The sequence below is a fragment of the Capricornis sumatraensis genome, chromosome 2 (genome assembly GCF_032405125.1).
Source record: "Capricornis sumatraensis isolate serow.1 chromosome 2, serow.2, whole genome shotgun sequence".
Lineage (NCBI taxonomy): Eukaryota > Metazoa > Chordata > Mammalia > Artiodactyla > Bovidae > Capricornis > Capricornis sumatraensis.
In genome coordinates, this window is record NC_091070.1 from 177,773,542 (window position 1) to 177,800,544 (window position 27,003).

At 40.0% G+C, this 27,003-nt stretch overlaps 1 protein-coding gene across 4 annotated transcripts in view; it reads left to right on the forward strand.

Moving 5' to 3' along the window:
• Nucleotides 1–27,003, forward strand: part of DIRAS3 (DIRAS family GTPase 3) — a 42,270-nt gene that overhangs the window by 4,030 nt on the left and 11,237 nt on the right. Inside the window, exons 1-2 of one of the 4 annotated variants that reach the window (XM_068963575.1) lie at nucleotides 5,558–5,626; nucleotides 15,018–15,197. The exons of 1 other annotated variant lie outside the window; for it this stretch is intronic. The gene's annotated coding sequence lies outside the window, so the exon portion shown is untranslated. Of the gene's footprint in view, nucleotides 1–5,557; nucleotides 5,627–15,017; nucleotides 15,209–27,003 lie in introns of those variants that run through there. 2 more of the 4 variants (XM_068963576.1, XM_068963573.1) reach the window with 2 other exon arrangements.

Here is a 27,003-nt window from a genome sequence, read left to right on the forward strand (position 1 = left end):
AAGAAGACTGGAGTGGGTTGCCATTTCCTTCTCCAATGCATGAAAGTGAAAGCAAAGTCGTGTCCGACTCTTAGCGACCCCATGGACTGCAGCCCACCAGGCTCCTCCGTCCATGGGATTTTCCAGACAAGAGTACTGGAGTGGGGTGCCATTGCCTTCTCCGACCTTTTTCAGCAAAGGGGAGGAAAAACCAGTATATAAGGAGTACAAACAGATTGCCATGGGAGCTCACCTATGAGTATTCTCTCATCTTCACCTGCTTCCTAGCTGGCTCAGTCCAAATGCATTTGAAGCAAGAGCACGAATTACTCTAATTTAGGGCAATTATAGGATTTACAAATTAAACATATTCCCAGTGGTTTCCCTAGCAACCATCTCTGAATCACACGATGAGATAAAACTATTGTTCAATTTAATAGATTCCACTATTAGGAGAAGTCCAACTATAATTCACAGCAAGTACTCACCTGGTGTGGGCAGAAAGTGCATTGGGTAGCAGGGCAGGAGACCTTCATGCAGGTTCCAATTCACAGGGGTCTGATCCAGAACAGGATCACACCCTGAGACCCTGGTGACAGTTTCACAGCAATGCAAAGGGGTCTGAGCAGGGCCAAGAGAAGGAAGACTACAGTGCTTCTGAGTGAGTGAAAACAATAAGCACAGAACAGTTTTGTGAAGGATGCTGAGACACATTGAGGTCCCATGCAGGGTAGGCTCACCCAGCCCTGTAGGGCTAAGGCAGTGCTTCAGGTGGCAGGGCCAAGCCAGGAACTAAGCACACATCTTTATGCTGGCAGCCTCAGTGGGGTCTGGGAGGGCAAGCTGACAGGAGGACTTTCAGTTCTAGAGTTTTTTACCTGGATAGTAGAGTCTTGAGCCATATCACTTTTGAGGCTCCTTCTAGCTCTTTTGGGTGGGAGGACTTAGCTGGTTATGGAACAATTTTAAAACAGTCATATTTATAGTCAGTCAGCTGGTAAAGAATCCACCTGCAATGCAGGAGATCCCAGCTCAGTTCCTGAGTGGGGAAGTTCCCCTAGAGAAGGGATAGGCTACCTAATCCAGAATTCTTGGGCTTCTCTGGTGGCTCAGACAGTAAAGAACCCACCTGCAATGTGGGAGACCTGGGCTCGATCCCTGGGTTAGGAAGATCTCCTGGAAAAGGTAACAGCTACCCACCCTAATATTCTTGCTTGGAAAATCCCCATGGACAGAGGAGCCTGATGGGCTACCATCCATGGGGTCTCAAAGAGCTGGACACGACTGAGGGACTAAGCACAGCCCAGAGATGAAAAGAGCAACTTTGTTGGTAGTCATGCTGGAGCACTTCAGCCAGACCTATAGTCAAGTGACCTTCAAAATGGCACAACCCTGACCTAGTCTGGACCTGCATGTGGGTAGAAATGGGAATATATCTCAGACACATGAGAGTGGGCAACTTACCTTGAACCAATGAATTCTAGAGAAGGACACATCCCCCTCAACTGTGGACTGGGATCCAACTGTTCTTCCTTCCTACAGGAAAACAGAAGTAAAAAAAAAGTCTGCATCTAACACACAGCCAGCCTAACAGAGTCCAGCCTCATCAAAAAGAGAAGTCGTCCCCCAGCCCCCGCCCTGGGAAGAAGTGAAGGAGGGGGAGGAAGATGGGCACAAGCTAACTCCTGTTGCCTAAAAAAGATGCACACATGAGGGTTGCAAGGCAAATATTACTGGGGCAAAATGAGGACTGCAGCCCGGGACACAGCACCTCAGATAGCTCTGAGAGACTGCTCCAAAGAGTGGGGGAAAGTCAGTATATAAGATATATAAGTATATAAGATATATAAGTATATAAGATTTTGGTGAAGGGGGACTTCAGTGCAATCAAGCATTTACTTCACAGGTTTTCTACTAGTCTCATGGAGCTGATGTCACCATGAAGGGATTTAGTGCTTTTCTAGATATGAAGCAGAGAAGGCAATGGCACCCCACTCCAGTACTCTTGCCTGGAAAATCCCATGGACGGAGGAGCCTGGTAGGCTGCAGTCCACCGGGTCGTGAAGAGTCGGACATGACTGAGCGACGCAACTTCACTATAGATATGAAGAGATGTAAGGATTGGGATTATGAAATCAGTTCCTGAAAATCTCTAACTAGCCAACATCGGCTGGATCATGGAAAAAGCAAGAGAGTTCCAGAAAAACATCTATTTCTGCTTTATTGACTATGCCAAAGCCTTTGATTGGGTGGATCACAATAAACTGTGGAAAATTCTGAAAGAGATGGGAATACCAGACCACCTAACCTGCCTCTTGAGAAATCTGTATGCAGGTCAGGAAGCAACAGTTAGAACTGGACACGGAAAAACAGACTGGTTCCAAATGGGAAAAGGAGTACGCCAAGGCTGTATATTGTCACCCTGCTTATTTAACTTCTATGCAGAGTACATCATGAGAAACGCTGGACTGGAAGAAACACAAGCTGGAATCAAGATTGCTGGGAGAAATATCAATAACCTCAGATATGCAGATGACACCACCCTCATGGCAGAAAGTGAAGAGGAACTAAAAAGCCTCTTGATGAAAGTGAAAGAGGAGAGTGAAAAAGTTGGCTTAAAGCTCAACATTCAGAAAACGAAGATCATGGCATTTGGTCCCATCACTTCATGGGGAACAGATGGGAAACAGTAGAAACAGTGTCAGACTTTATTGTTTGGGGCTCCAAAATCACTGCAGATGGTGACTGTAGCCATGAAATTAAAAGACACTTACTCCTTGGAAGAAAAGTTATGACCAACCTAGATAGTATATTCAAAAGCAGAGACATTACTTTGTCCACAAAGTTCCATCTAGTCAAGGCTATGGTTTTTCCTGTGGTCACGTATGGATGTGAGAGTTGGACTGTGAAGAAGGCTGAGCGCCGAAGAATTGATGCTTTTAAGTGTGGTGTTGGAGAAGACTCTTGAGAGTCCCTTGGACTGCAAGGAGATCCAACCAGTCCATTCTGAAGGAGATCAACCCTGGGATTTCTTTGAAAGGATTGATGCTAAAGCTGAAACTCCAGTACTTTGGCCACCTCATGCGAAGAGTTGACTCATTGGAAAAGACTCTGATGCTGGGAGGGATTGAGGGCAGGAGGAGAAGGGGACGACTGAGGATGAGATGGCTGGATGGCATCATGGACTCGATGGACATGAGTCTGAATGAACTCCGGGAGATGGTGATGGACAGGGAGGCCTGGCGTGCTGCGATTCATGGGGTCGCAAAGAGTCGGACACGACTGAGCGACTGAACTGAACTGAACACAGGGCAAGGGGTGTTGAATGAAACATTAGAGGCACTAGCTGGCTCATGGTCAATGCCCCTCGTCTCTTTTTGCTTCTCAGACAATAGCCAGCTGGCCACACACAGCCCTGTGTGTGTGTGGAGAGCCTGCAACTCCCAGCAGCTGCCACCCACACATATATGGGTAACAGTACCTTTGAAAATTAAAATCTGCAATTAGACAAGCCTTTTCTGTCCCAAGACAGGTTTGAGTAGAGTGGAGCTATTGAGTTATTAAATTTTTAAGGGTATAATTTTTTTTTCAGTTTTCCAATATTTCTTATTATGACTGAACTGTTTAGACTTTTATAATGTTCCTTGTAACAGGAGAATGTGTTTACAAGCATGCATCTTGCAGAGTCCTTTGCTGCCAGTCTTTCTGAACTATCACCAGTGGGAGATTCATCCTCTCTTTCTAGATTTCTTGTTCAATTTTTCAGAGTTTCTTATTCAGTAATCAGCACTCTAGCAATAGCAAACCCAGATGGGTATTACATTCTGGATAGTGAGCAGATATTAGTCTAAGGGTCAGATAGTGAAGAGAACATGCTCAAGAACTCACGACAGTGAGTGACTGAGTTGGGTTCAATGCCACGTCCAAGCTGCCTTGTGCTGCTTCTCATGGGCCTAGAGTGACAGTGACTGGGCTTTCAAATCCTTTGCTTCCAAGATCCGCACCCATCCCCCCCACCCCATCCCCCCATTCCCCTCTGCTAGATAGTTGGGTTCGTGGAGGAGAAAGACACCACAATAAAATCTTTCTGGGGTAGAATAACACATGGCCTTCTGTCTTTGGAAAGCAAAGGAAAAATCTCTCTCATTTGGTAGGTTGCTGATACCTGATCATGTTTATTGGCTCCTGACTCTGTGCCAGGCATGGTGCTGGACACTTTATGTTGTTTCATTTAGTCTTCACAGCCATCCCATGAGCAATGATTATCATCCTCATGGTATCATTCCTCATGATGAGGAAAAAAGAGGCTTGGAGGCTCTTTAGCTTTATGTGCAGTCTCACCAGAAAATGGTGGAACTTTTCCAGCTCAGACAATTGCATTTTAAATCCTTCCCAAAGCCTTTATCCTCTATCTAGCCATTTCTCCTCCTACCCAAAGTTAGAGATGTATTTAAAGGAAATCCATTTTGAATTTGCATGTTCCTTGAGTGTTTGAGTTTATGAAGCACTTTCACTTGATTTCCTTCATTCTTTGCTTTCCGTACTTACAGAGAAACAGGTGTTTGGAAAGTAAGAAGACCGCGGGGGGAAGGCCGGATCTTGGAACCTGGAGACATGCTGGGTACAGAGACTGGCAGGCCCACCCTTTGCACCTCCTCCCTAGGCCAGCTCTAGTCATGGAGTGTGGGTAAGAGCGGCAGACAGGAGCCAGTGACTTGGCTTAGCTATGCACGTTTGGCCCTAGATTTCCACTCTCTGGTTACAGTCTCCTGCACTGTAGTAGAAGCAGGTTGGGGTTAACAAATGCTGAGTCTCCCCTGAGCCTCTAACCTAGGTAACTCAATCCCACACTACTGAGAGACACTGCTAGGAAAAGCAGTGTTTTCTCTGAGCAACTGTTTCAGCCTGTCTGTCTGCAAATGCTCATGTAACGTATACAGTGAGCTACTGTATACTGTTTTAGGCACTTTATAAACATCAACTTTTCTAATCCTCCCAATACCATGTGGTAGGTATTCTAGAGTATTATTGTTATTATCCCTTTTATAGGCAAGAGGGCTGAAACACATGGTGATTTACTCAAGGTCCCAAAGCTATAAGACCGGAGTCAAGTTGAATCTGAGAAGTCCAGCTCCAGAGCCTATGTTCTTACTTTGTTTTCGTCTCATGGACAATGGAATTGATTGTGTAACTGATCAAGTGTCTCTCTTTAAATTAACAACCCAGCTTCCATGTTACCTCTCACATGTAGAAAGTGTGCAGACCTTGGAAATGTGTGCTTTAGGTATTATCTTCACCCCAAGCTTCATTCTGCCTGCTTGTTTTCGTCTCACTCTTCACCACACCAGATTTTTCCCCCTGTTTATGAGTATACGTCTTTTTGTTGTTGTTCAGTCACAAAGTCATGTCTGACTCTCTGTGACCCCATGAACTGCAGCATAGCAGGCTTCCCTGTCCTTCATTATCTCCCTGAGTTTGCTCAAACTCCTGTCCATTGAGTCAGTGATGCTATCCAACTATCTCACCCTCTGTCACCCCCTTCTTCTTTTGCCCTCAGTCTTTCTCCCAGCATCAGGGTCTTTTCCAGTAGTTGGCTCTTCACATCAGGTGATCACACCACTCGCCAAAACATCCTTTTTGGAAGATGGTAAGTAATTTTAAGAATAATAATAAAAATAAATATACAGGTGGTTCACGTATAAAATAAATATAAAGGTGGTGTAAGTTTGGAATCCTAAGAGGCTAACTGTATCCTGCAGGGTCTGTGTGGTGCTTCCACAGAGTTTGGGAGAGACAGTGGGGTAAGAGGCAGCTCTACCTCAGAGGAACAGAGTAGGCAAGAGGGCTGAAACACATGGTGATATACTCAAGGTCCCAAAGCTAGTAAGACCGGAGTCAAGTTGAATCTGAGAAGTCCAGCTCCAGAGCCCACGTTCTTACTTTGTTTTTGTCTCATGGACAGTGGAATTGATAGTGTAACTGATCAGGTGTCTCTCTTTAAATTAACATCCTAGCTTCCATGTTGCCTCTCACATGTGGAAAGTGTGCAGACATTGGAAATGTGTGCTTTAGGTATTAGCTTCACCCCAAGCTTCATTCACCTGCTTGTTTTTGTCTCCCTTCACCAAGGGAGACGAAAGGATAGGAAAGTAGGAAAGAATACATGCTTCCTGCTGGAGGCGGGGGTTATTGGAAATGTTGTTGGATGTGGGGGGATTAATTACAGCAATAATTGGGGGGTGCTATTGAGATAAACTGGGCAATGGGAGACAGTCCCACACAAATTACAAATGTCCCATTAGAAATATATGGATATAAAAATCTCTATGGTTACAAGAGCCTAGCACCTAACTCTATTTCACAATCATTTAAAAGAAAGTTTTACAGGATTTTGACCTATACTGAATTTTCCAGGAATGCAACTCTCATATAAATTAAGAGAAGACTGCACATCATTTGTTTCAGAACTTTACCAAGAATTGTCCCCCACTTTGAGCTTCTCTGGTGGTTCAGATAGTAAAGATCTGCAATGCAAACAGTAAAGACTCTACAATGCAGGAGATCTGGGTTTGATCCCCACATGGGGAAGATCCCCTGGAGAAGGGAATGGCTACCCATTCCAGTATTCTTACATGGAGTATTCTATGGACAGAGGAGCCTGGCAGGCTACAGTCCATAGGGTAGTAAAGAGTTGGACATGACTGAGTGACTGATACTTTCACTTTTAGACTATTCCATTATCAACAGCAGTACTTCTGGCATCTGAGTTAGCAATATAATGCACCTGTATCAGTTTGCATTTGCAGCTATTGCATTCATACTGATGCTACTTATACACACACACACACACACAAGTATGCTCGTTTAGTCTTAATCTCAAATGTTAAATATACATAATAGTAATCATTATTTGAGTGTTGTCGTCTCACATGTACAGATTTGCTCATTATAACTAGGACCTAGCATCTGCCAACTTTATTGTGTTTCTAGTGTGGTCATGCCTGAACATCTCTAGGTAAAAAGGCATATGCTTTTATTATAAACTACTTTTCATTTGTTGATTTTCTATTCAAGAGGATATTGTAGTATTTTCTAAAACTTTAGACTATTTGTGAATTTCTTTCAAGATAGTGAAGGGGGAGTTAACAAATGTATATTTAAGATGATGGTGTTATGTCTGATAGGTTTGACATATCCTATGTCTTTTGAGGCCTTAGCCTCAAAGACAGGCTCCTGCATGTACAAGGGTCTCCTTCAACTGTGTGCTTCCCAGCTTAACATGACAGTAAGTAGCAATCTCAAAAATGACAGAATGATCTTGTTTATTTCCAAGGCAAACCATTCAATATCACAGTAATCCAAATCTATGCACCAACCAATAATGCTGAAGAAGTTGAAGATGAACGGTTCTATGAAGACCTACAAGACCTTCTAGAACTAACACCCAAAAAAGATGTCCTTTTCATTATAGGGGACTGGAATGCCAAAGTAGGAAGTCAAGAAACACCTGGAGTAACAGGCAAATTTGGCCTTGGAGTATGGAATGAAGCAGGGCAAAGGCTAATAGAGTTTGCCAAGAGAACACACGAGTCATAGTAAACACCCTCTTTCAACAACACAAGAGAAGACTCTACACATGGACATCACCAGATGGGCAACACCGAAATCAGATTGATTATATTCTTTGCAGCCAAAGATGGAGAAGCTCTATACAGTCAGCAAAAACCAGACCGGGAGTTGACTGTGGCTCAGATCATGAACTCCTTATTGCAAAATTCAGACTTAAATTGAAGAAAGTGTGGAAAACTACTAGACCATTCAAGTATGACCTAAGTCAAATTCCTTACAATTATACAGTGGAAGTGACAAATAGATTCCAGGGATTAGATCTGATAGACAGATTTCCTGAAGAACTATGGATGGAGGTTCATGACATTGTACAGGAGGCAGTGATCAAGACCATCCCCAAGAAAAAGACATGGAAAAACGCAAAATGGTTGTCTGAGGAGGCCTTACAAATAGCTGTGAAAAGAAGAGAATAGAAAGGCAAAGGAGACAAGGAAAGATATACCCACTTGAATGCAGAGTTCCAAAGAGTAGCAAGGAGAGGTAAGAAAGCCTCCCTCAGTGATCAATGCAAAGAAACAGAGGGAAATAATAGAATAGGGAAGACTAGAGATCTCGTCAAGAAAATTAAGAGATACCAAGGGAACATTTCATGCAAAGATGGGCACAATGAAGGACAGAAATGGTACGGATCTAATAGAAGCAGAAGATATTAAGAGGTGGCAAGAATACACAGAAGAATGATACTAAAAAGATCTTCATGACCCAGATAACCATGATGGCATGATCCCTCATCTAGAGCAAGACATCCTGAAGTGTGAAGTCAAGTGGGCCTTAGGAAGCATCACTGTGAAAAAAGCTAGTGGAGGTGATGGAAATCCAGTTGAGCTATTTCAAATCCTAAAAGATGATGCTGTGAAAGTGCTACAGTCAATATGCCAGCAAACTTGGAAAACTCAGCAGTGGCCACAGAACTGGAAAAGATCAGTTTTCATTCCAATCCCAAAGAAAGGCAATGCAAAGAATGCTCAAATTACTACACAATTGCACTCATCTCACACACAAGCAAAGTAATGCTCAAAATTCTCCAAGCCAGGCTTCAACAGTTCACAGTATGTGAACTGTGAACTTAAGATGTTCAAGCTGGATTTAGAAAAGGCAGAGGAACCAGAGATCAAATTGCCAACATCCGCTGGATCATTGAAAAAATAAGAGAGTTAAACAGCTGCTTTATTGACTATGCCATAACCTTTGACTGTGTGGATCACAGCAAACTGTGGAAGATTCTTCAAGAGATGGGAATACCAGACCACCAGATGTGCCTCCTTAGAAATCTGTATGCAGGTCAAGAAGCAACATTTAGAACTGGACATGGAACAACAGACTGGTTCCAAATAGGAAAAGGAGTACGTCAAGGCTGAATATTGTCACCCTGCTTATTTAACTTATATGCAGAGTACATCATGCAAAATGCTGAGCTGGACGAAGCACAAGCTGGAATCAAGATTGCTGGGAGAAATATCAGTAACCTCAGATAAGCAGATGACACCACCCTTATGGCAGAAAGTGAAGAAGAACTAAAGAGCCTCTTGATGAAAGTGAAAGAGGAGAGTGAAAAAGCTGGCTTGAAACTCAACATTCAGAAAACTGAGATCATGGCATCCAGTCCAATCACTTCATGGGAAATAGATGGGGAAACAGTGGAAACAGGGACAGACTTTATTTTCTTGGGCTCCACAATCACTGTGGATTGTGACTGTAGCCATGAAACAAAAAGATGCTTGCTCCTTAGAAGAAAGCTATGACCAACCTAGACAGCATATTAAAAAGCAGAGACATTACTTTGCCAACAGAAGTCCATCTAGTCAAAGCTTTGGTTTTTCCAGTAGTCATGTATGGATGTGAGAGTTGGACTATAAAGAAAGCTGGGCATCGAAGAATTGATACTTTTGAACTGTGGTATTGGAGAAGACTCTTGAGAGTCCCTCAGACTGCAAGGAGATCCAACCAGTGAATCCTAAAGGCAGTCAGTCCTGAATATTTGTTGCAAGGACTGATGCTGAAGCTGAAACTCCAATATTTTGGCCACCTGATGTGAATAACTGATTCCTTGGAAAAGACCCTCACTCTGGGACAAATTGAAGGCAGGAGGAGAAGGGGATGACAGAGGATGAGATGGTTGGATGGCATCACTGAATCAATGAACATGAGTCTGAGTAAGCTCCGGGAGTTGGTGATGGATAGGGAAGCCTGGCGTACTGCAGTCCATGGGGTAACAAGGAGTCGGACACTACTGAGCGACTGAACTGACTGAGGTAGCATTTGGTCAATGTGTCATGTGTTTCTCCTTCATTCCTCAAGTAATTTATTGAATGCTACCAGCTAATAGACACTGTACTAGGTGGTACAGTTTGCTTAAACTCAACTAATGCTACAAAATTAACAAGAGGAAAATATAATCAATTTTTGCCAATCAATTTGAAATTTTACAACATATGGTATTGGAAAAGACTCTTGAGAGTCCCTTGGACTGCACGGAGATCCAACCAGTCCATCCTAAAGGAGATCAGTCCTGGGTGTTCTTTGGAAGGACTGATGCTAAAGCCGAAACTCCAAAACTTTGGCCAACTCACGTGAAGAGTTGACTCATTGGAAAAGACTCTGATGCTGGGAGGGATTGGGGGCAGGAGGAGAAGGGGACAACAGAGGATGAGATGGCTGGATGGCATCACTGACTTGATGGACATGAGTTTGAGTGAACTCTGGGAGTTGGTGATGGACAAGGAGGCCTGGTGTGCTGCAATTCATGGGGTCCTAAAGAGTTGGACACTACTGAGTGACTGAACTGAACTGATAAATTCCTTAAAATCGACCCAAGAAGATATAGAATATATGAATTTTCCTATAGATATTTAAAAAAATCTAATTCCACATGTCTTTCCCAGAAAGAACAGTTCAGCTTCACTAGTGAATTACACCAAACATGTAAGAAAGAATAATTCTAATTCCATGAAAACTATTACAGAGAACAAAGAGGAAAAACTTCTCAATTTCTTTTATGAGATCATATAACCTTGATACCATAAACTTGATGTCAAAAATCATAGGCAAATATTATTCATGAACATAGGTGTGAGCATTCTAAAGAAAATATTAGCGAACTCAATCCAGAAATATATAAAAAGTGCAATTCATCAAAATCAAGCTGCATATTTTGTAGAAATGCAAGAGTAGTTTAACATTTAAAAACACAGGCAGTATAGTTCACTGTATTAAGAGTAAGAAAGCTATAAATCTTTTGGACATTTCAATAGATGAAATATTTAATTAAATTCAACATCTATTCATGAGAAAAAAACTTATAAACTAGAAATAGAAAAGAATTTCCTTAGTTTCATAGGGGTTAGTTAAAAAAAAAACATACCATATAGTGAAATGTTGCAAGCTTTCTCTTTGAGACTAGAGATAAGACTAGTGTGCCCAGTATCACCACTTCTGTGAAGCATTTTACAGAAATCCTAGCAAGTGCAACAAGAACAGAAAATAAGAGATATAGTGAATGTAGAGTAAGAAACTATTATTGTTTACAAATATTGTTGTATGAAGTAAAAATTAATTTACAATTAAATTACCAGAAATAAAGTGAGTTTAGCACAGTTTGTGAGTACAAAGTCAAGGTACAAAATCAATTACAGCAGTAAAAATTAGAAAATAAAAATTTTAAACACATACCATTACAGTAGCAACAAAATCATCAAATACCTATGAAAAAATCTTACAAAATACATGTAAGAACTCTGCTTAGATGATAATACAATATTGAGAGAAATTAATGAGGACCTAGATAAGTAGAGAAATAGCCAATATTTATACATTGAAAAACCCTATAAGACATTAACTCCATGATTTACAATCCTGATCAAAATCACAGCAATATTTTTAAATAAAAAACTCACGAGCTGCTCCTGAAATATATGTGGAAATAAAAAGGGCTACTATGAAAGAATAAAGCCAAAGAAGTTGCACTCTAGATGTCAATACTTATTATAATGCTGTAATAATTAAGGCAGTGTGATATGGACGTGCTAAGTCACTTCAGTCGTGTCCGACTCTATGTGACCCCATAGATGGCAGCCAACCAGGCTCCTCCATCCCTGGGATTCTCCAGGCAAGAACAATGGAGTGGGTTGCCATTTCCTTCTCCAATGCATGAAAGTGAAAAGTGAAAGTGAAGTTGCTCAGTCGTGTCCGACCCTCAGCGACCCCATGGACTGCAGCCTTCCAGGCTCCTCCATCCATGGGATTTTCCAGGCAAGAGTACAGGAGTGGGGTGCCATTGCCTTCTCCAGTGATATGCGTGTAAAGGTAGACAAATAGACTGAGAGTCCTCAAATAGAGCCACACATACTTAGACATGTGATCTTACAAGTCTACACTAAAAAAGCAGTGAAGAGAGGATAGTTCAATCAGTGTTGTTGTCTTTGGGATAACTGTGTGGGAAAAAGAAAAGAAACTATTATTATGTCACAACATACATAAAAATCAATTTTCCTTTGATAGTAGCTCTAAATGTGAAATTTCTATAAGATAAAATTTAAAAAATCTTCATGATGTGAAGGGAGAGAAAAGTATTTATTAAGTGAAATATACTCATCAACAACAAAGGAAATATTGATAAATTGGGCTACATTAAAATGAAGAACTTTTGTTTATCAAGTGACATCACTAAAAGAGTGAAAAAGTAAGCCACAGAGTAGGAGAAGATACATGTGACATATTTTACGAAGGACTTGTGTTCAGAATATGTGAAAACCTTTTTCCAAATCAGTAAGTAATATATTCAATATATCATCTCTAAGAAAGAAGATATCCAAATAGCTGATGTACCTATCAAAGGTGCTTGACCTTATCAGTAATCAAGGAAATACACACTGAAACAGATACCTATCCTGTGACCAGCAGCTCTCTTCCTAGTCATGTACACAAAAGAAGTGCAAACATAGGTGTACAAAGCCATTTATGAGAATGTTTATTGCAGCATTATTTGAAACAGCCCCAAGTTGGAAGCAACCCAAAAGCCCATTCATAATAGAAATAATAGTATACTCATTCAGTGAAATCGTCTTCAGCAGTTATGATGGAAAAAACCATGGAGACATACAACACGAACAAATCTCACAAACATTATTTTGAGCACAGAAATCCAGTGCAAAGAATATATATACTGCATGATTTCATTTATATAAGGTCAAAAACAAAACTGTAGCTTTGGAAGTCTGTGTAGTAAATAGGAAGAAAGCAGTTTTGGAAAACAGCCTGTTTTTGGCTTTGGGAAGTACTAAAAATGTCCTAGTGATTATGGTGATAGATTATATCAACTTGTGTACTTATGATTTGTACGTTGTTTTTAGTGAGATATATTTCAACTTAAAAGATCACCTGTACCCTAATCAGACCGATCTTATGGAATTGTTTGTTTATACTATCAATTATAATAAAATAATAGTTACTGTGACAACTTATGCATAACACTGATGAAACAAAAGTGAGAAATTATCTATGACTAATAATTGTTAATAAAAGTTGAACTCAAGGAAGAAAAGCTACACATAGAATGTAACCTTAAGATTTTGTGGAAGGAGGTTCAACAAAGATCAAACACTTTTTGGCTGTTTGCCTGACTCAAGACTTTGGGCCCTGCTGGTGTTCAAGCACACTCTGTGCTGGCCTCTGAGTCTCCAGCTGGTTCGTACCCAACCTACACCTCCTCTGGTGCCCGCAAGTCTTTTCTCTTAATCTTGGACCAAATGAAGGCAGAATTCTTTGAGCGCTGACTGGCTCATAGAACTGAAATGTCTCCAACAACACAGAGCTGCAAATCGCTGTGATTCATCCTGAGAGCGGGCAGCTCTCAAAGAGCTTTGTTGTAAGAGAAAGACACTTGCCAGAACCTGTCTGTGTGGCCACAGCCTCCTTCATCTACACGTGGGAAGAGGAGACCTGGGTTTTAAATTTTAATCTGAGAGCACAGATTAGTACCTGGGCTGTTTTCCTTTTGAGGTTTCTGTCTTTGCTGTTGCCACTGCTATTACTGTTGTAAGAGAAAGAGAAGCAGGGAAGGAGAAATCTCATATTCCCTTGCCTGGATTTCAAGACCCTTTTAATCATTCCCCAAGCTACCTTTTAAACATATCTCCCACTGATCCCCTGGGTGGTGCCTGTATTAACCGAACAAAAGTCACCACCACAAAATACCATGTGCTTCATGCTTTTAAGCATTTGTCCATATATCACCCATTCATTTCTACTTGGATGAACCAATTCCACCTCAATGCAACTTCTACCAGAAGGGTTTACTGACCATTTGCAGCCCCTGTGAGTGCTCTTTCCTGCTTACTCTGGTGACTATTTACTGACTAATTTCCACACCCTAAATCAAAATGCATAGTTTTCAGGGGATTTATCTACCATCTATGAGTATGAACAGCCATCTGTGAGCTGTTTGAATCTTGGAATAATAGAATTTCACATCAATAATTTTTTCCTCCTGTGAAAATACATATCATGTTCCAGGCACTATGTTAAATACTTCACCCATATTATTTCACTGACTCCTCATGATAATTCTGATAGGTAGATATTATTAAGTACCTGATCAAGGTTATTCTGGAGACAACAAACTGCAGAGCCAGAACTCACGACCAACTCGTGACTCTTCACGTCATGCTGCCTACTCTGTCACAGAGCTGCTCACGGACAAGAGGTGTAGGTGAGCTAAGGCAGGTGGTATGGAGAGAAGTGAGAGATGAGGCTGGGCCTGACCACAGGGTTTCACCCGTGTCAAATCAGCACATGCTGATCTGGAACCCTGTCCAGCAGGCAGTGGAAATACCCTGTGTGTGAGCAAGAAGACCTCAATGAACCTTCTGGAAATACAGATCGGTAGGTCCTACACCACCTTCAGAGTTAGCACAGTGATTGCAGGCATAGAGTCTAGAGCCAGACAGCATGGATTTGAATCCTGGCTACCTCACTTATCAGACATAATGCTTTAGGTAAGTTACTCACCTCCTCTGAAGTCATTTGTCCACTCAGTGCCTGCTTTTTTAATCTGCAAGATGGAGATGATAGGATTTACCTCATATGCTATTGTGAAATAAGTTAACACATGGGAAGATTCCTGCAGGGCACCAAGGACACAGTAGGTCCATGGGAGAGTGGGCTCTTCATCTCCTTCTCTGGGCCTCAATGTTCCATCTGTAAATGAGAGTGGGACCAGCTCATCCATAGTGTAGACACTATAACATACATTTCAGCTCTCCTCTTAGATTTTCTAGGAAAGTCAAGACCCTGCTTCTAATTTGCTGTATCAGCTGACAAACCATTTAAATGGAGAAGCACTTATATGACCTTGAACTTTTTGTCTCCAGGCCTCAGTGTCTCCACCCATCCTTTCTGCTTCACTCTTCTAGGACCCCAAACAGAACAGTGCACACCTCTGAGATGCAAAGCATTTCTGGAGCCCCCAGACCCAGAGTGGTAGGAGGAGGAGTGTATGGAGTGTTAGAAGTGGGACTGTTTTCCTCTCTCAGCTCCTGGGCCCCAGATCCAGAACTGTGACCTCCCAACTCAATGTCAAGTTGTCCTTGAAGGTAAGGTCCAGGTGAGGCATTTTTGAGGTTAGCTCTGTGAAGGGGGAGTGGGTGGGAAGCTAAGAAGACTACATCCACAGGCATGTGGACCACAGCGAATGCTTTCTCAGGTGCACTCTAGGCCCTCCTAATTCTGCCTCCTTCCCCATCCCATTCTTGGATAAAGACAACTGGTATTTTCAACATCTGATATAAAGGACTGTATGGATGTAGCTTAGGCCTTGCTCCAACCTAGTTACTCCACTTTAATCCCTTAAATCAGGGGTTCAGAAGACACTGATGCATGTAGCCTTCCCATGCAGGTTGACCCCAATCCCTTTCACAGTGATTCAGGTGACAGTTTTATCAAATATTTTGCCCCAGCAAAACAGGACTCGCCAGTCCCCTTGTCTCCAATATTTCTTTCTTCACACAGCCAATGTCGCATGCTTTAGTTTTCTGTTATGGGAGCACCAACCTCAAAGTACCAATTTCCAGTATGGTTAGGGTAGCCTGAGCTATGCTGTGATTGCAAACAGGCCCAAGCATGTAATGGCTCAACAGGAAAACAGTGTACTTCTCCCTTGTCTCAAGGTCTAGCGGGCTGGAAGATCCTCTGGAAGCAGGGATTCCACCTATCCTGTGGTTCTACAGCCTCCAGTGCATGGCACCCAGAGTGAGCTTGGGGGTTGTCTCCCTTCCAGTCCAGAAGAGAGAGACAGTGAGACAGACCTGGAAATGTCATCCCTGACTTTCGTACATGACGTTCTGCCTGGAACTCAGTCATGCAGCGCCAGCTGATATAGTGGAGGCCAGAGAGTGGAGTCCTGCTGTGTGGGCAGGAAGAAGAGGTCCTCTAGTCCCTGCTATTTGTTAGCTATGGTGTTGGTACAAATCCTATCTATTCTACCTCTAAAAATTTTCCTCTCTTCTCTATTTACAGTATCACCCTTTAAAATTTCTATCCTTTCATAAGCCTTTCAACTTCTTTTTTTCTCTGTTTTTATCTTCCCAATTTTCTTTAAATAGTTGCCATGTCTAATATAACTTAGACATGATCATATGACTCTTCTTACCCCAAAATAGCTATATCCTCTACACCTATGCTCATAGAATAAAGCACAAACTCTTTAGCCTGGTACAAAAGTTCTGCCTGCCATGTGAACACATACAACTCCCAGAATTCCCTGTTTCTTATGCCCTTTCCTTTTCCATGTAGTGCATGTGATGGTCCTTCAGCTTTCTCTGTCTCTTAAAACCGTACTCACACGTCCTACCCTCCATGAAACTGTCCTCAAGTTGCCTGGTTGAAATTCTTTCTTCCAGGGTTCTCATGCATGCTGCATGCTCAGTCGCGTCAGTCATATCCAATTCTTTTGCATCCTTATGTTCTGTCCATGGGATTCTCCATGCAAGAATGCTAGAGTGGGTTGCTATGCCTTCCTCTAGGGGGCTTCCTAACCCAGGGTGGAACCTGCATCTCCCGTGTCTCCTGCATTGCAGGTGGATTCTTTACCTACTGAGCCACCTGGGAAGCCCAGAGTTCTTATAGCCCTTCGTTAATCTCTGCATTTGATTCTTATGTTATTGTTATGTATGTAACAGTATTCTCGCATTTTGTGGTCAAGGACATATGTGTATCAGCAAAGAGCAGAACCAATTGGAAATTTACAAATATTCACATGTCTCCATGTTATACAGCAAAACAAAAGTAGCATTCTTTGAGTCTTGTCAATTTAAAACTTTATCAAATCAGTTTCTTCTTGTGGTCTTTATGAGTCAGAAGGAAGCATCACTCCCACTGTTGGTACAAGTGAAGGGAAACCTCTTCTCACTCTTTTCTAAGAAGATTTTGATTAATTGTAAAGACTTCATGTTTTAATACATGACTTAGTGACTGGACAACAATGACATGTTTTAAGGCCAGTCTCTGCAATTTCATTAATTAATCTTAAAATGTAAAAGCAGGCTTATAAGTATAGGATGGAAAGGAAGAAAGAGAAGAATAACTTGATGGTGAAGAAAGCTGACAAACACCTCCACCAGGTGATCAAGGATAATATCCACAGTGGTGAGTCTTGCTGATGGTGTGTCCCTTGATGTGGTATGATGAGAATGATACTGCACCTCTGTGGTCCTCCTCCCCAAACATTACCCAGTCTAATTAGGAGAAAAACATCAGACAAGCCCCACTTGAGAGACATTCTACAAAATATCTCACCAGTAATCTTCAAAACTGTCAAGGTCATCAGAAACAGGGAAAATCTGAGAAACTGTCACAACCAAGAGTAAACTAAGGAGACATGATAACTAAATATGTGGTAAATGGAACAGGATCCTGAGATACAGAAAGGGCATTAGGAAAGAAAATGAGACCATCTTCATTTAAAAATGAACCTGAGTTAATAATCATGTATCAATATCAGTTCTTTATTGTGACCGGTGTAGCATGATAATGTAAGACGGTGATAATAGAGGAAACTGGCTGTGGGATATATGGGAACTGTTCACACTGTCTATGATGATTAATTTTATGTGTCAACCTGGCTAAACCATGGCACCCAGTTATTTGGTCAAACACAACTCTAGATGCTTCTATAAAGATATTTTTTTAGATGAAATTACCATTAAATCAGTAGACTTTGAGTAAAGCATATTACTCTTGATCACGTGGGAAGGCCTTTCCAATCAGTTGAAGTTGTTAAAAGACTGAAGTCCTCTTGATTGAAATCGGGATGAAGTATGGTCTTGAGTTCATAGTCATGTATTAACATTGGTTCATTAATTGCGACAAATGTACCATACAAATATGTTAATAACAGGGGAAACTGGCTGTGGGCTGTATGGGAACTCTCTTTACTATCCTTGTGATAATTCTGTGAGCCTATAACTGTTATAATATTTTAAAATCTTTTTAAAAAAATCAGACTTGCAGAATTCAACTTAACCGGCAGAAGTATGATTTTGTTTTAAAACAGTGAAACAAGGAGCATATTTCATTGTGTTCCACGATAGCATTCTGAGCCCTGCCGAACTGACACAATAGGGTAAAAACTTATTTCTCTTTATTAACTTGTACAAAGAAATGCTTTTGTTCAGCCAATGAGTGTTTTACAGTTAAACACTGTATGTGGGAAAAAATCAAAAGGGAATGCATTGTAAAACTAAACTCCTTTACTTAAAAGGGGCCTAAAATGTGTTTCTTGTTTTTAATGGGGATAATTATTTTCAGTCTTTAATAAGCATTCCTCTTTCTAGGCAGCTCTTGCTGCCACTTTAATAGAACACAGTGGCACAGAGAGAACTGGGAACAGGGGCAAGGGAGATCTTGGAGAGAAACGTCTTTGCTCTGTCTGGCAGGTAACGCTCAGAACACTGGGGAAGTTGAAATGAAGCCATTCATTCAGAAATATGTCTTGTTTGCCTGCTATACACCAGAGTGTGAGGGCTTCTAAAATGAATCATTTATAGATGCTGGCCTCAGCACCTTATCACCTTATCATTGTTCAGGGTTGTAACATATACATGATTTATATAAGGATATAAAACTATATATCCTTATATAAATCACATCTGTATAATAAATATAAATTATGTGTGTGTGTGTGTATATATATATATATATATATATATATATATCTTGTATAGCTCACTGTCTTTCCTTGCCTCCCAAAGGCAGCTGTTGTACTGTGTTTAATATATACCTTATATGTATGTATGTGTTCCTGCAAAAATGTATATTATTGTTTGGTGAGCATATATCTTTAATTTATGTAAATAGTGAGGTACCACATTATCTTATCCCATTTTATTACTTTTTTATAGTAACCAGTATGTTTTTAACCACTATCTTTGCTGTTAGTGAGTACATAATCTTTAACCTGTAATTGCTACATAATATTATAAGAAAGAAGATAAGACCTCATTTGCTGGTTCCTGGCAGACCCTCTTTTCCCACCAACTCTCTCCTCAGGGAGCCTTCATTTGGTTGGTGCCTTCCCTTTGGTCTAGGGTATAAGTATTTGCTTATACAGACCTGATTGTCTAGGAAAGTTTCCAAAGAAGGATTATGGCTCATTTCATTAAGACTATGCCGGCAGATCATTCAAAGTTGTAATTAGTGAAATTGTACGGATACTCTCTCCCTCCTGAGAAAATATAATTTCTGATTCATTTTTTTACCAGAAGACTATGTTAACTCCACCTGTAAAACCCCCATAGGGATTTGTTTTCCAGGATGTGCTCCTGTGGGGGAATAAAAGTGAGGGCCTGGAGACAGGGACTAAGATCTTGTCCTGGCTGTATCTTGTCCTGGCTGAGCCACTTGGAGCAGGTTCTAACATCCTTCTGTAGTTTGAATAGGTGCTGAAGTCATTCTTCCTGGGTTTGAATCCCAGCTCTGCAACTTCTGAGCTGTGTAGCCTTGGGCAAATTATTCACCTAGGAAAGGAGGTAATTAAACCATGGATAGTTTCTAGGGGGGAATTCCAATTCAACTATTGTTTCATCCAATGTGCTTTCTTGGCTCCATGCCCTTTTGGCATCATTCTTCTGTCTGTTTTTTCCCCAGTAACCTCTTTTCCCTTCAAGGGTCTCTCCAGATGGCATGTTCTTTAAAGCTTTTCCTCAGATTTCAGATTTAAGTAAAGAATAAAAGAGCACTAAAGATGAAATAAATAAAGGTAAAATTAAATCTTTTATTTTTCTTATTAATTGATCTAATAGATAACGTTCAAAGTGATACTATTGATAGTAACAATGCATTAGGTGATCATAGCATATGGATGAGTGAAATGAGTGACATAAATTTGTAAGGAATGAGAGGGCTTAATTGGGAATACTATGTTATAAGGCACATGCATTGCATCTGAAGTGTTGAAAGTGGACTTAAATTTGTTATAAATGTATTTTGTAAATTGATAGACTAAGAGAGGAGAGAAATTGGAATTACGTGAAATGCTTGGTTAAAAACAAGGCAGAAAAAGGGAGAAAAAATAAAGAACAAGTACAATGAATGTGAAACACCTGCAAACATGGTAGATAGTAAACCAAATACACTGATAATCACACTAAATATGAACTGTCTAAACATCTCAGTTAAAAGACAGAGGCTGTCAGAGTAGATAGAGAAGTAGTTCCAACTATATACATATATTTTTCTGCAATGAATCTGTTTTAAATACAATGACACAAATAGATTAAAAGTAAAGAGATAGAGAAAGATATTCTATAGTAACACTAATCAAAGAACGCTGATGTAGCTATATTAATTCCAGACAAATTAGACTGAAGAACAAGGGAAATTATCAGGGATAAAGAGGGTCATTACATAATGATAACAGAGTCAATTCTCCAAGAAGACATAGAAGTCCTTAATGTGCATGTACTTAATGACAGAACATCAAAACACATGAGGCAAAACTAATAGAACTGCAAAGGAGAAAGAGACAAATCCATTAATATGGATTTGGAGACTTGAATACCCCTTTAGTAATTAATAGATCCAGCAGGCAGAAAATGAGTAATAACATAGTTCAATTGACACAGCACCATTAATCAACTAGACCTAATTGACATTTATAGAATACTTCATCCAACAATAGCAGAATACACAGGAACCATGCTATGTTGATCACTGTAGCTTTAGAGTAAGTCTTGAAGTTGGGTAATTGCAGTCCTTAAACTTTGTTCTTCTTTGTATTGTGTTGGCTATTTTTTTTTTTTTTGCTTTCCATATAAACTTGCTAATATCCACAAAATGGCTGCTTAGATTTTGGTTCAGATCATATTGCAACTACAAATCAAACTGGGAAGAATTGACAACAATATTGAGTTTTCTAATCCATGGACACAGACTCTCTCTTTTTAGATGTTTCTTGACTTTTTTCATTAAGCTTTATTTTTATGCATAGACCTTGTATATATTTGGAAAGTTTATAACTTAAGTGTTTCAAGTTTTTTTTGGTGCTACTGTAAATGGTTGTGTTAATAATTTCAAATTCCAATGTCCATTGTTGGTATGAAGGAAAGTAATTGATTTTGTACATTTCCCTTGTATCTTGTAACCTTGCTATAGTCATATAGTCATTTACTCATTTAAGGTGGGTTTTTTCATTTTGTCAGTCCTTTGGGGTTTTGTACATAGACAATCATGCAAACTTCAAACAAAACCAGTTTTATTTCTTCCTTTCTAATCTGTATACGTTTTATTTTAAAAAAGTATTTAGCCCTATTGTTTAAATAAGTAGGAAGAGCTAACATTTACTGAGTAATTACTATGTCCAAGCACTGCCCCAAGCATTTATTTGTTTACTTGTGAAATACTTGTTATTTAGTCACAGGAACTTTCTAGAATAGGTACCACTATTATCTCAGTGTTACAGAGGAGGAGACTGAGGGTAGAGAAGCAAATTGCTTAAAACTTTGAAACATTGTCAACACTTTGGTGTTAAAATTTTCTCTCTTTTCCCTGGGAGAAGCTTAAAAATCCATGCAAACCATGGTTCCCAGTTCTTGTTTCAGGAAATATAGTCATCAGATCTATCTAACCAGCCCCAACCTTTCCCTGGAGCTTTATTCCTGTAATCCAACTGAGTACTAGAAATGGTCTCCTGCGTGTCCCACAGGCATCTCCAACTCACTATGATCAAAATCATATTCACAATTTTCTTCTCCAGTCTTGCTTTTCCTCTTATGTTTCTTTTTTCTTATGATCTCTTCTTCCTTTTTATCTTTTGAAAGTGAAACTGAAAGTGAAGTCGCTCAGTCATGTCCAACTCTTTGCAACCCCGTGGACTGTAGCCTACGAGGCTCCTCCATCCATGGGATTTTCCAAACAACAGTACTGGAGTGGATTGCCATTTCCTTCCCCACTTTATTCATTCTGTTAGTTTAGAGATAGGATGATTGATCAAGCAAGATTCTAAAGCAGTTTCAAGCTTTCTTCTGTATTAGAATCAACTGAGAGCCTTGTTAAAATGCAGCCTTCCCCCGCAACCCCTGCCAGGTATCACCTATAGATTCTCATTCTGTAGATGTGGCTTGTGTATTTTTTAATTGAAAATTTTTGACATGTAGATCTTGTAAATTGGGTTGAATACTTTTAGCAAGCATCATAGGTAGTGTCAATACAGGTGATCCTAGAACTACAGGTTGAAAAATACTCCAGGGCTCAGATGAAGGCATCAGTCTGGGGTGGAGAAAACGGAAAATGCTGCAGGATACATGTGGACTAGGGACTGCTGGAGTTTTATCTGGAATCCTCCTTTATGAGGTAGCAGCTGATATCTCTCTGAACAGGGAGCCGTTTATGGCATCAGAGTGCTAGGAGAAAGCAGTCAGAAACAGAAGTCATAGGCATGGAAGAAGATCCTGGTGGAGGTAAGAAGAGAGTCTGAAGCAATGCAGGTCAAAACCACAAAGAAGATATTTTATAGGGAAGAATGGGGAAGACAACTGCCAGTAGTTGTCTTCAGAGCTTAAAAGGGGAAAAGAGCTCAGAAAGAAACGGGAAGAAAACAGTTCACCAACTCCTGATTGTGTGGGTACTGAATATTACCACCTGTCTCTGCTAGAGAGACAGGCTACACAAGTCCAAGAGCTGGGAAGTCCAGACTTCCTAGCCTCTACCACATAGTTCATCCCTCGATGCCCAGTCTCATTTGTAAAATGGAGACAGTATAAGTTCCACTTCATGAACTCAAAGTAGAAGTTCAAATGAATAAATGCATGTAATATATTAGGCTCATAGCAAAGACTCTAATGGATGTTAGCTTATTCACATTCCATAAGCAATATTCTGCTTGAATTTTGTACAAATAAATCAATTAATCTTACTTCAAACAGAGGTCCTTTCAACTCCTTTTTACAAATGAAGAAACTTAATGCACCAGGGAAACGTGATTTGTCTACGTCTGTACAAGTAGTATGTGAATGAACAGGAGCTAGAGAAAGCTCCAGCTGCATTTTGGGTGTCTACTTGTTGCCAGGTATTGAGGAAGATGCTTTTTAACATGTCAGCACTTGCCATGTATTTCCCTACTCTGCTGATATTGGGATAGAGTTAAGGGCCAAACTATAAAGGTAGTAGAACCAGGGCTGGAGAGTAGCCAGTTGGCTCCAGAGCTGGGAACTCCTACAGTGACTTCTGCCTCTCTTGATGGAACCCTGCAGTACCCCACACCATCCTGGCTACCTCTGAGAGCTATGTGCTGCTGGTTACTAGCATCTGTGAGGAAGTCAGAGATAAATGAATCTCAGTTCTGTCTGAGAAAAGCTCATTGCTTTCTGAAGAGTATAAAACAAGTATTGATATGTACAAAACTCCCATACAAGGTGGAGCTTCCCAGGCGGCACTAGTGATGAAGAATCTGCTTGCCAGTGCAGGAGACTTAACAGATGTGGGTTTGATGCCTGTGTTAGGAAGATCCCCTGGTGGAGAGCATGGCAACCCACTCCTATATTCTTGCCTGGAGCATCCCATGGACAGAGGATCGTGGCAGGCTACTGTCCATAGGGTCGCAAAGAGCTGGGCACGATTGAAGTGACTTAGCATGCACACACCATACAAGGTAAAAAGGTACATGGGAACCCAGAGGGAGGGACTCTCTCCCTTTTGCCATTTGGAGGTGAACTTGGAAGGAGGGTAGGATTGGGGCATATGAAGGAGGGGTTGGGACTGGAGGATGAACTGAGTGGAGAAGCAGACACAGCAACTCCCAAGAATATCCAAGTATTAAGCCAATGTGTGCAGACTTCTGGAAGGTAAGATTTGGGATCTGTTTGCAAGTATCTAGAAATCTGAAGCTAAATAGTTTGAACTTTAATTTTGTAGGCAACAGGGAGGCATAAGAGATCTATTGCTTTTGGCTTTATTTTAGGCAAATCCTTCTTAATATTAATGGTTTTTACTTTGAGATAATTGAAGATTCACATGCAATTATAAGAAATAACAGAGAGAGAGATCCTGAGTAACTTAATCTTCCTAGATGATAACTTGTATAATAGTAGTCAATATGACAACTAAGATATTTACATTGATATAATCAACTGCTCTTATTCAGATTTCCTGTTTTACTTGCACTCATCTGTGTATGTATTTAAAGCTAGAGAATTTTACCACATGGGTAGGTTTGCAAATCTACGACCACAGTAAAGATACAGGACAATTCCATCACTATGAGAATCTCTCCTGTTGTCCTTTTACAAGCATATCCACCTTCCTTCCATGCCTCTTCCTTAATCTCTAATCCTTAATACTAGCATGGTTTCTGTAATTTTATTTAAGAATGTTTCCTAAATGGAATCATATAGTATACAGTCTTGGTAATTGGCTTTTTTTCACTCACCATAATTCTCTTGAGCTTCATCCAAATTATAACCTATATCAATAGTTCTCTCTCTCTCTCTTGTTTTGAGTAGTATTCCATGATATGGATGTACCATAGTTTAACCATTCACCTGCTAAAGGGGGACTGGGTTATTTTCAGTATTTAACTACTATGAGTTAAGCCGCTATAGATATTTGTGTACAAAATTCACACATAAAGTTGTGTGTATTTTGTGTGAACATGTTTTCATTTCTCTGGGATAAATACCCAAGAGCTCTGGGTATGTATACTAGCAGTAGGTATGTATGCTGCATTGTATAATTAGTTGCATAATTAGTTTTATAACTAGCAAGTGTATATATATATATATATATATATATGACCTTAGAGCTCTGTAGCTAAGATGGTAAAGTGTCTGCCTACAATGTGGGAGACCTGGGTTTGATCCCTGGGTCGGGAAGATCCCCTGAAGAAGGAAATGGCAACCCACTCCAGTATTCCTGCCTGGAAAATCCCATGGACTGAGGAGCCGTATGGGGTCACAAAGAGTCAGACATGACTGAGCAACTTCACTTTCACTTTAGGGCTTCCCTGGTGGCTCAGAGGTTAAAGGTTATTGTATATTTAGTTGCATAATTAGTTTTATAACAAGCAAATGTGTGTATATATATATATATATAATATTTATTCTTTTTCAGGTTCTTTTCTATTTTAGGTTATTCAGTTCAGTTCATTCACTCAGTTGTGTCCGACTCTTTGCAACCCCATGAATCGCAGCACGCCAGGCCTCCCTGTCCATCACCAACTCCTGGAGTTCACTCAGACTCAGGTCCATCGAGTCAGTGTTACCATCCAGCCATCTCATCCTCGGTCATCCCCTTCTCCTCCTGCCCCCAATCCCTCCCAGAATCAGAGTCTTTTCCAATGAGTCAACTCTTCACATGAGGTGGCCAAAGTACTGGAGTTTCAGCTTCAGCATCATTCCCTCCAAAGAAATCCCAGGGCTGATCTCCTTCAGAATGGACTGGTTGGATCTCCTTGCAGTCCAAGGGACTCTCAAGAGTCTTCTCCAACACCACAGTTCAAAAGAACAGTAAATGCAGTTCCTTGTGCTATACAGCAAGTTCTTGTTTATCTATTTTATATATAGTAGTAGATTGTTAATTTCAAATTCTAAATTTATCCCTCTCTCTCCTTTCCTCTTTGATAACCATCAGTTTGTTTTCTATATCTGTGAGTCTATTGCTGTTCTGTAAATAAGTACATTTGTATCATTTTTTTTTGTTTTAGATTTTGTGTGTATGTGCTATAATATAATGTTGGTCTTTTTCTGTCTGACTTACTTCACTTAATATGATAATCTCTAGGTCTATCCATGTTGCTACAAATGGCATTATATAATCCTTTTAAATGGCTGAATAATATTTCATTGTCTCATTGTGTTTTAAATTTGCATTTCTTTAGTAGGTAAAATGATGCTAAAATCTTTTCATATGGTTATTTGCTCTTTGTATGTCTTCAGCAAAATGTCTATTCACATTGTTTGCCCATTTTCTAATTGAACTTTTTTATTACTGAGTTTTGAGAGTTCTTTACATATTCTTATATTACTCCAATGCCAGATATGTGGCTTGAAAATATTTTCCCAATGTATACGCCTTTTCTTTCCATTACCTTTACAAGATCTTTCACAGAACAAAAGTTTTTAATTTTCATGAGCTCTGATTTATCAAGTTTTCCTTTTATAGATTATCTAATGGCATCAAGTCTAAGAATTCTTTCCTTAGAAATCCTGAAGGTGTTCTTTAAAAAAAATTTCTTTTGTGTTTTTACATATTATATTGAAGTCCATTATCCATTTTAAGTTAATTTTTATATAAGGTGTGAGATTTAGGTCAACTTTTTGTTTACTTGTTGGTTTTTGTCTTTGGATGTCCAGTTGTTCCAGTACCATTTATTGAAAGGACAACAACAATCTTCCTGCACTGAATTGCGTTTGCACCTTTATTGATAATCAGTTCGGCTTATTTGTGTAGGGTTACCCCTGGGTTCTCTGTTCTGTTCCATTGATCTTTATGTCTATCTCTCCACCAGTGTGACAACTCCATGATTACTTTAGCTATATAGTAAGCCTTAATATCAAGAAGAAGGATTCTTTTCACTGTACTCCTTTTCAAGAGTGTTTCAGCTATACTAGATACTATGCCTTCCCATATAAATTTTAGGATAAACTTCTTTATGCTTATAAAATCTTTGCTGAGATTTTGACAAGAATTGCATTAAACCCACAGATCAACTTGGAGAGATCTTTACTAAGTTGAATCTCCTAATTCATGAACACATTATGTGTTTCCATCGACTTAAGTCTTCTTTGATTTCTTTTATTTGCATTTTGTAATTTTCAGCATTCAGACTATTTATGTGTTTTGTATATGTACAAAGTACTTTCTTTTCTATAGTGACTATAAATAATACTGTTTTTAATTTTGGTTTCCATA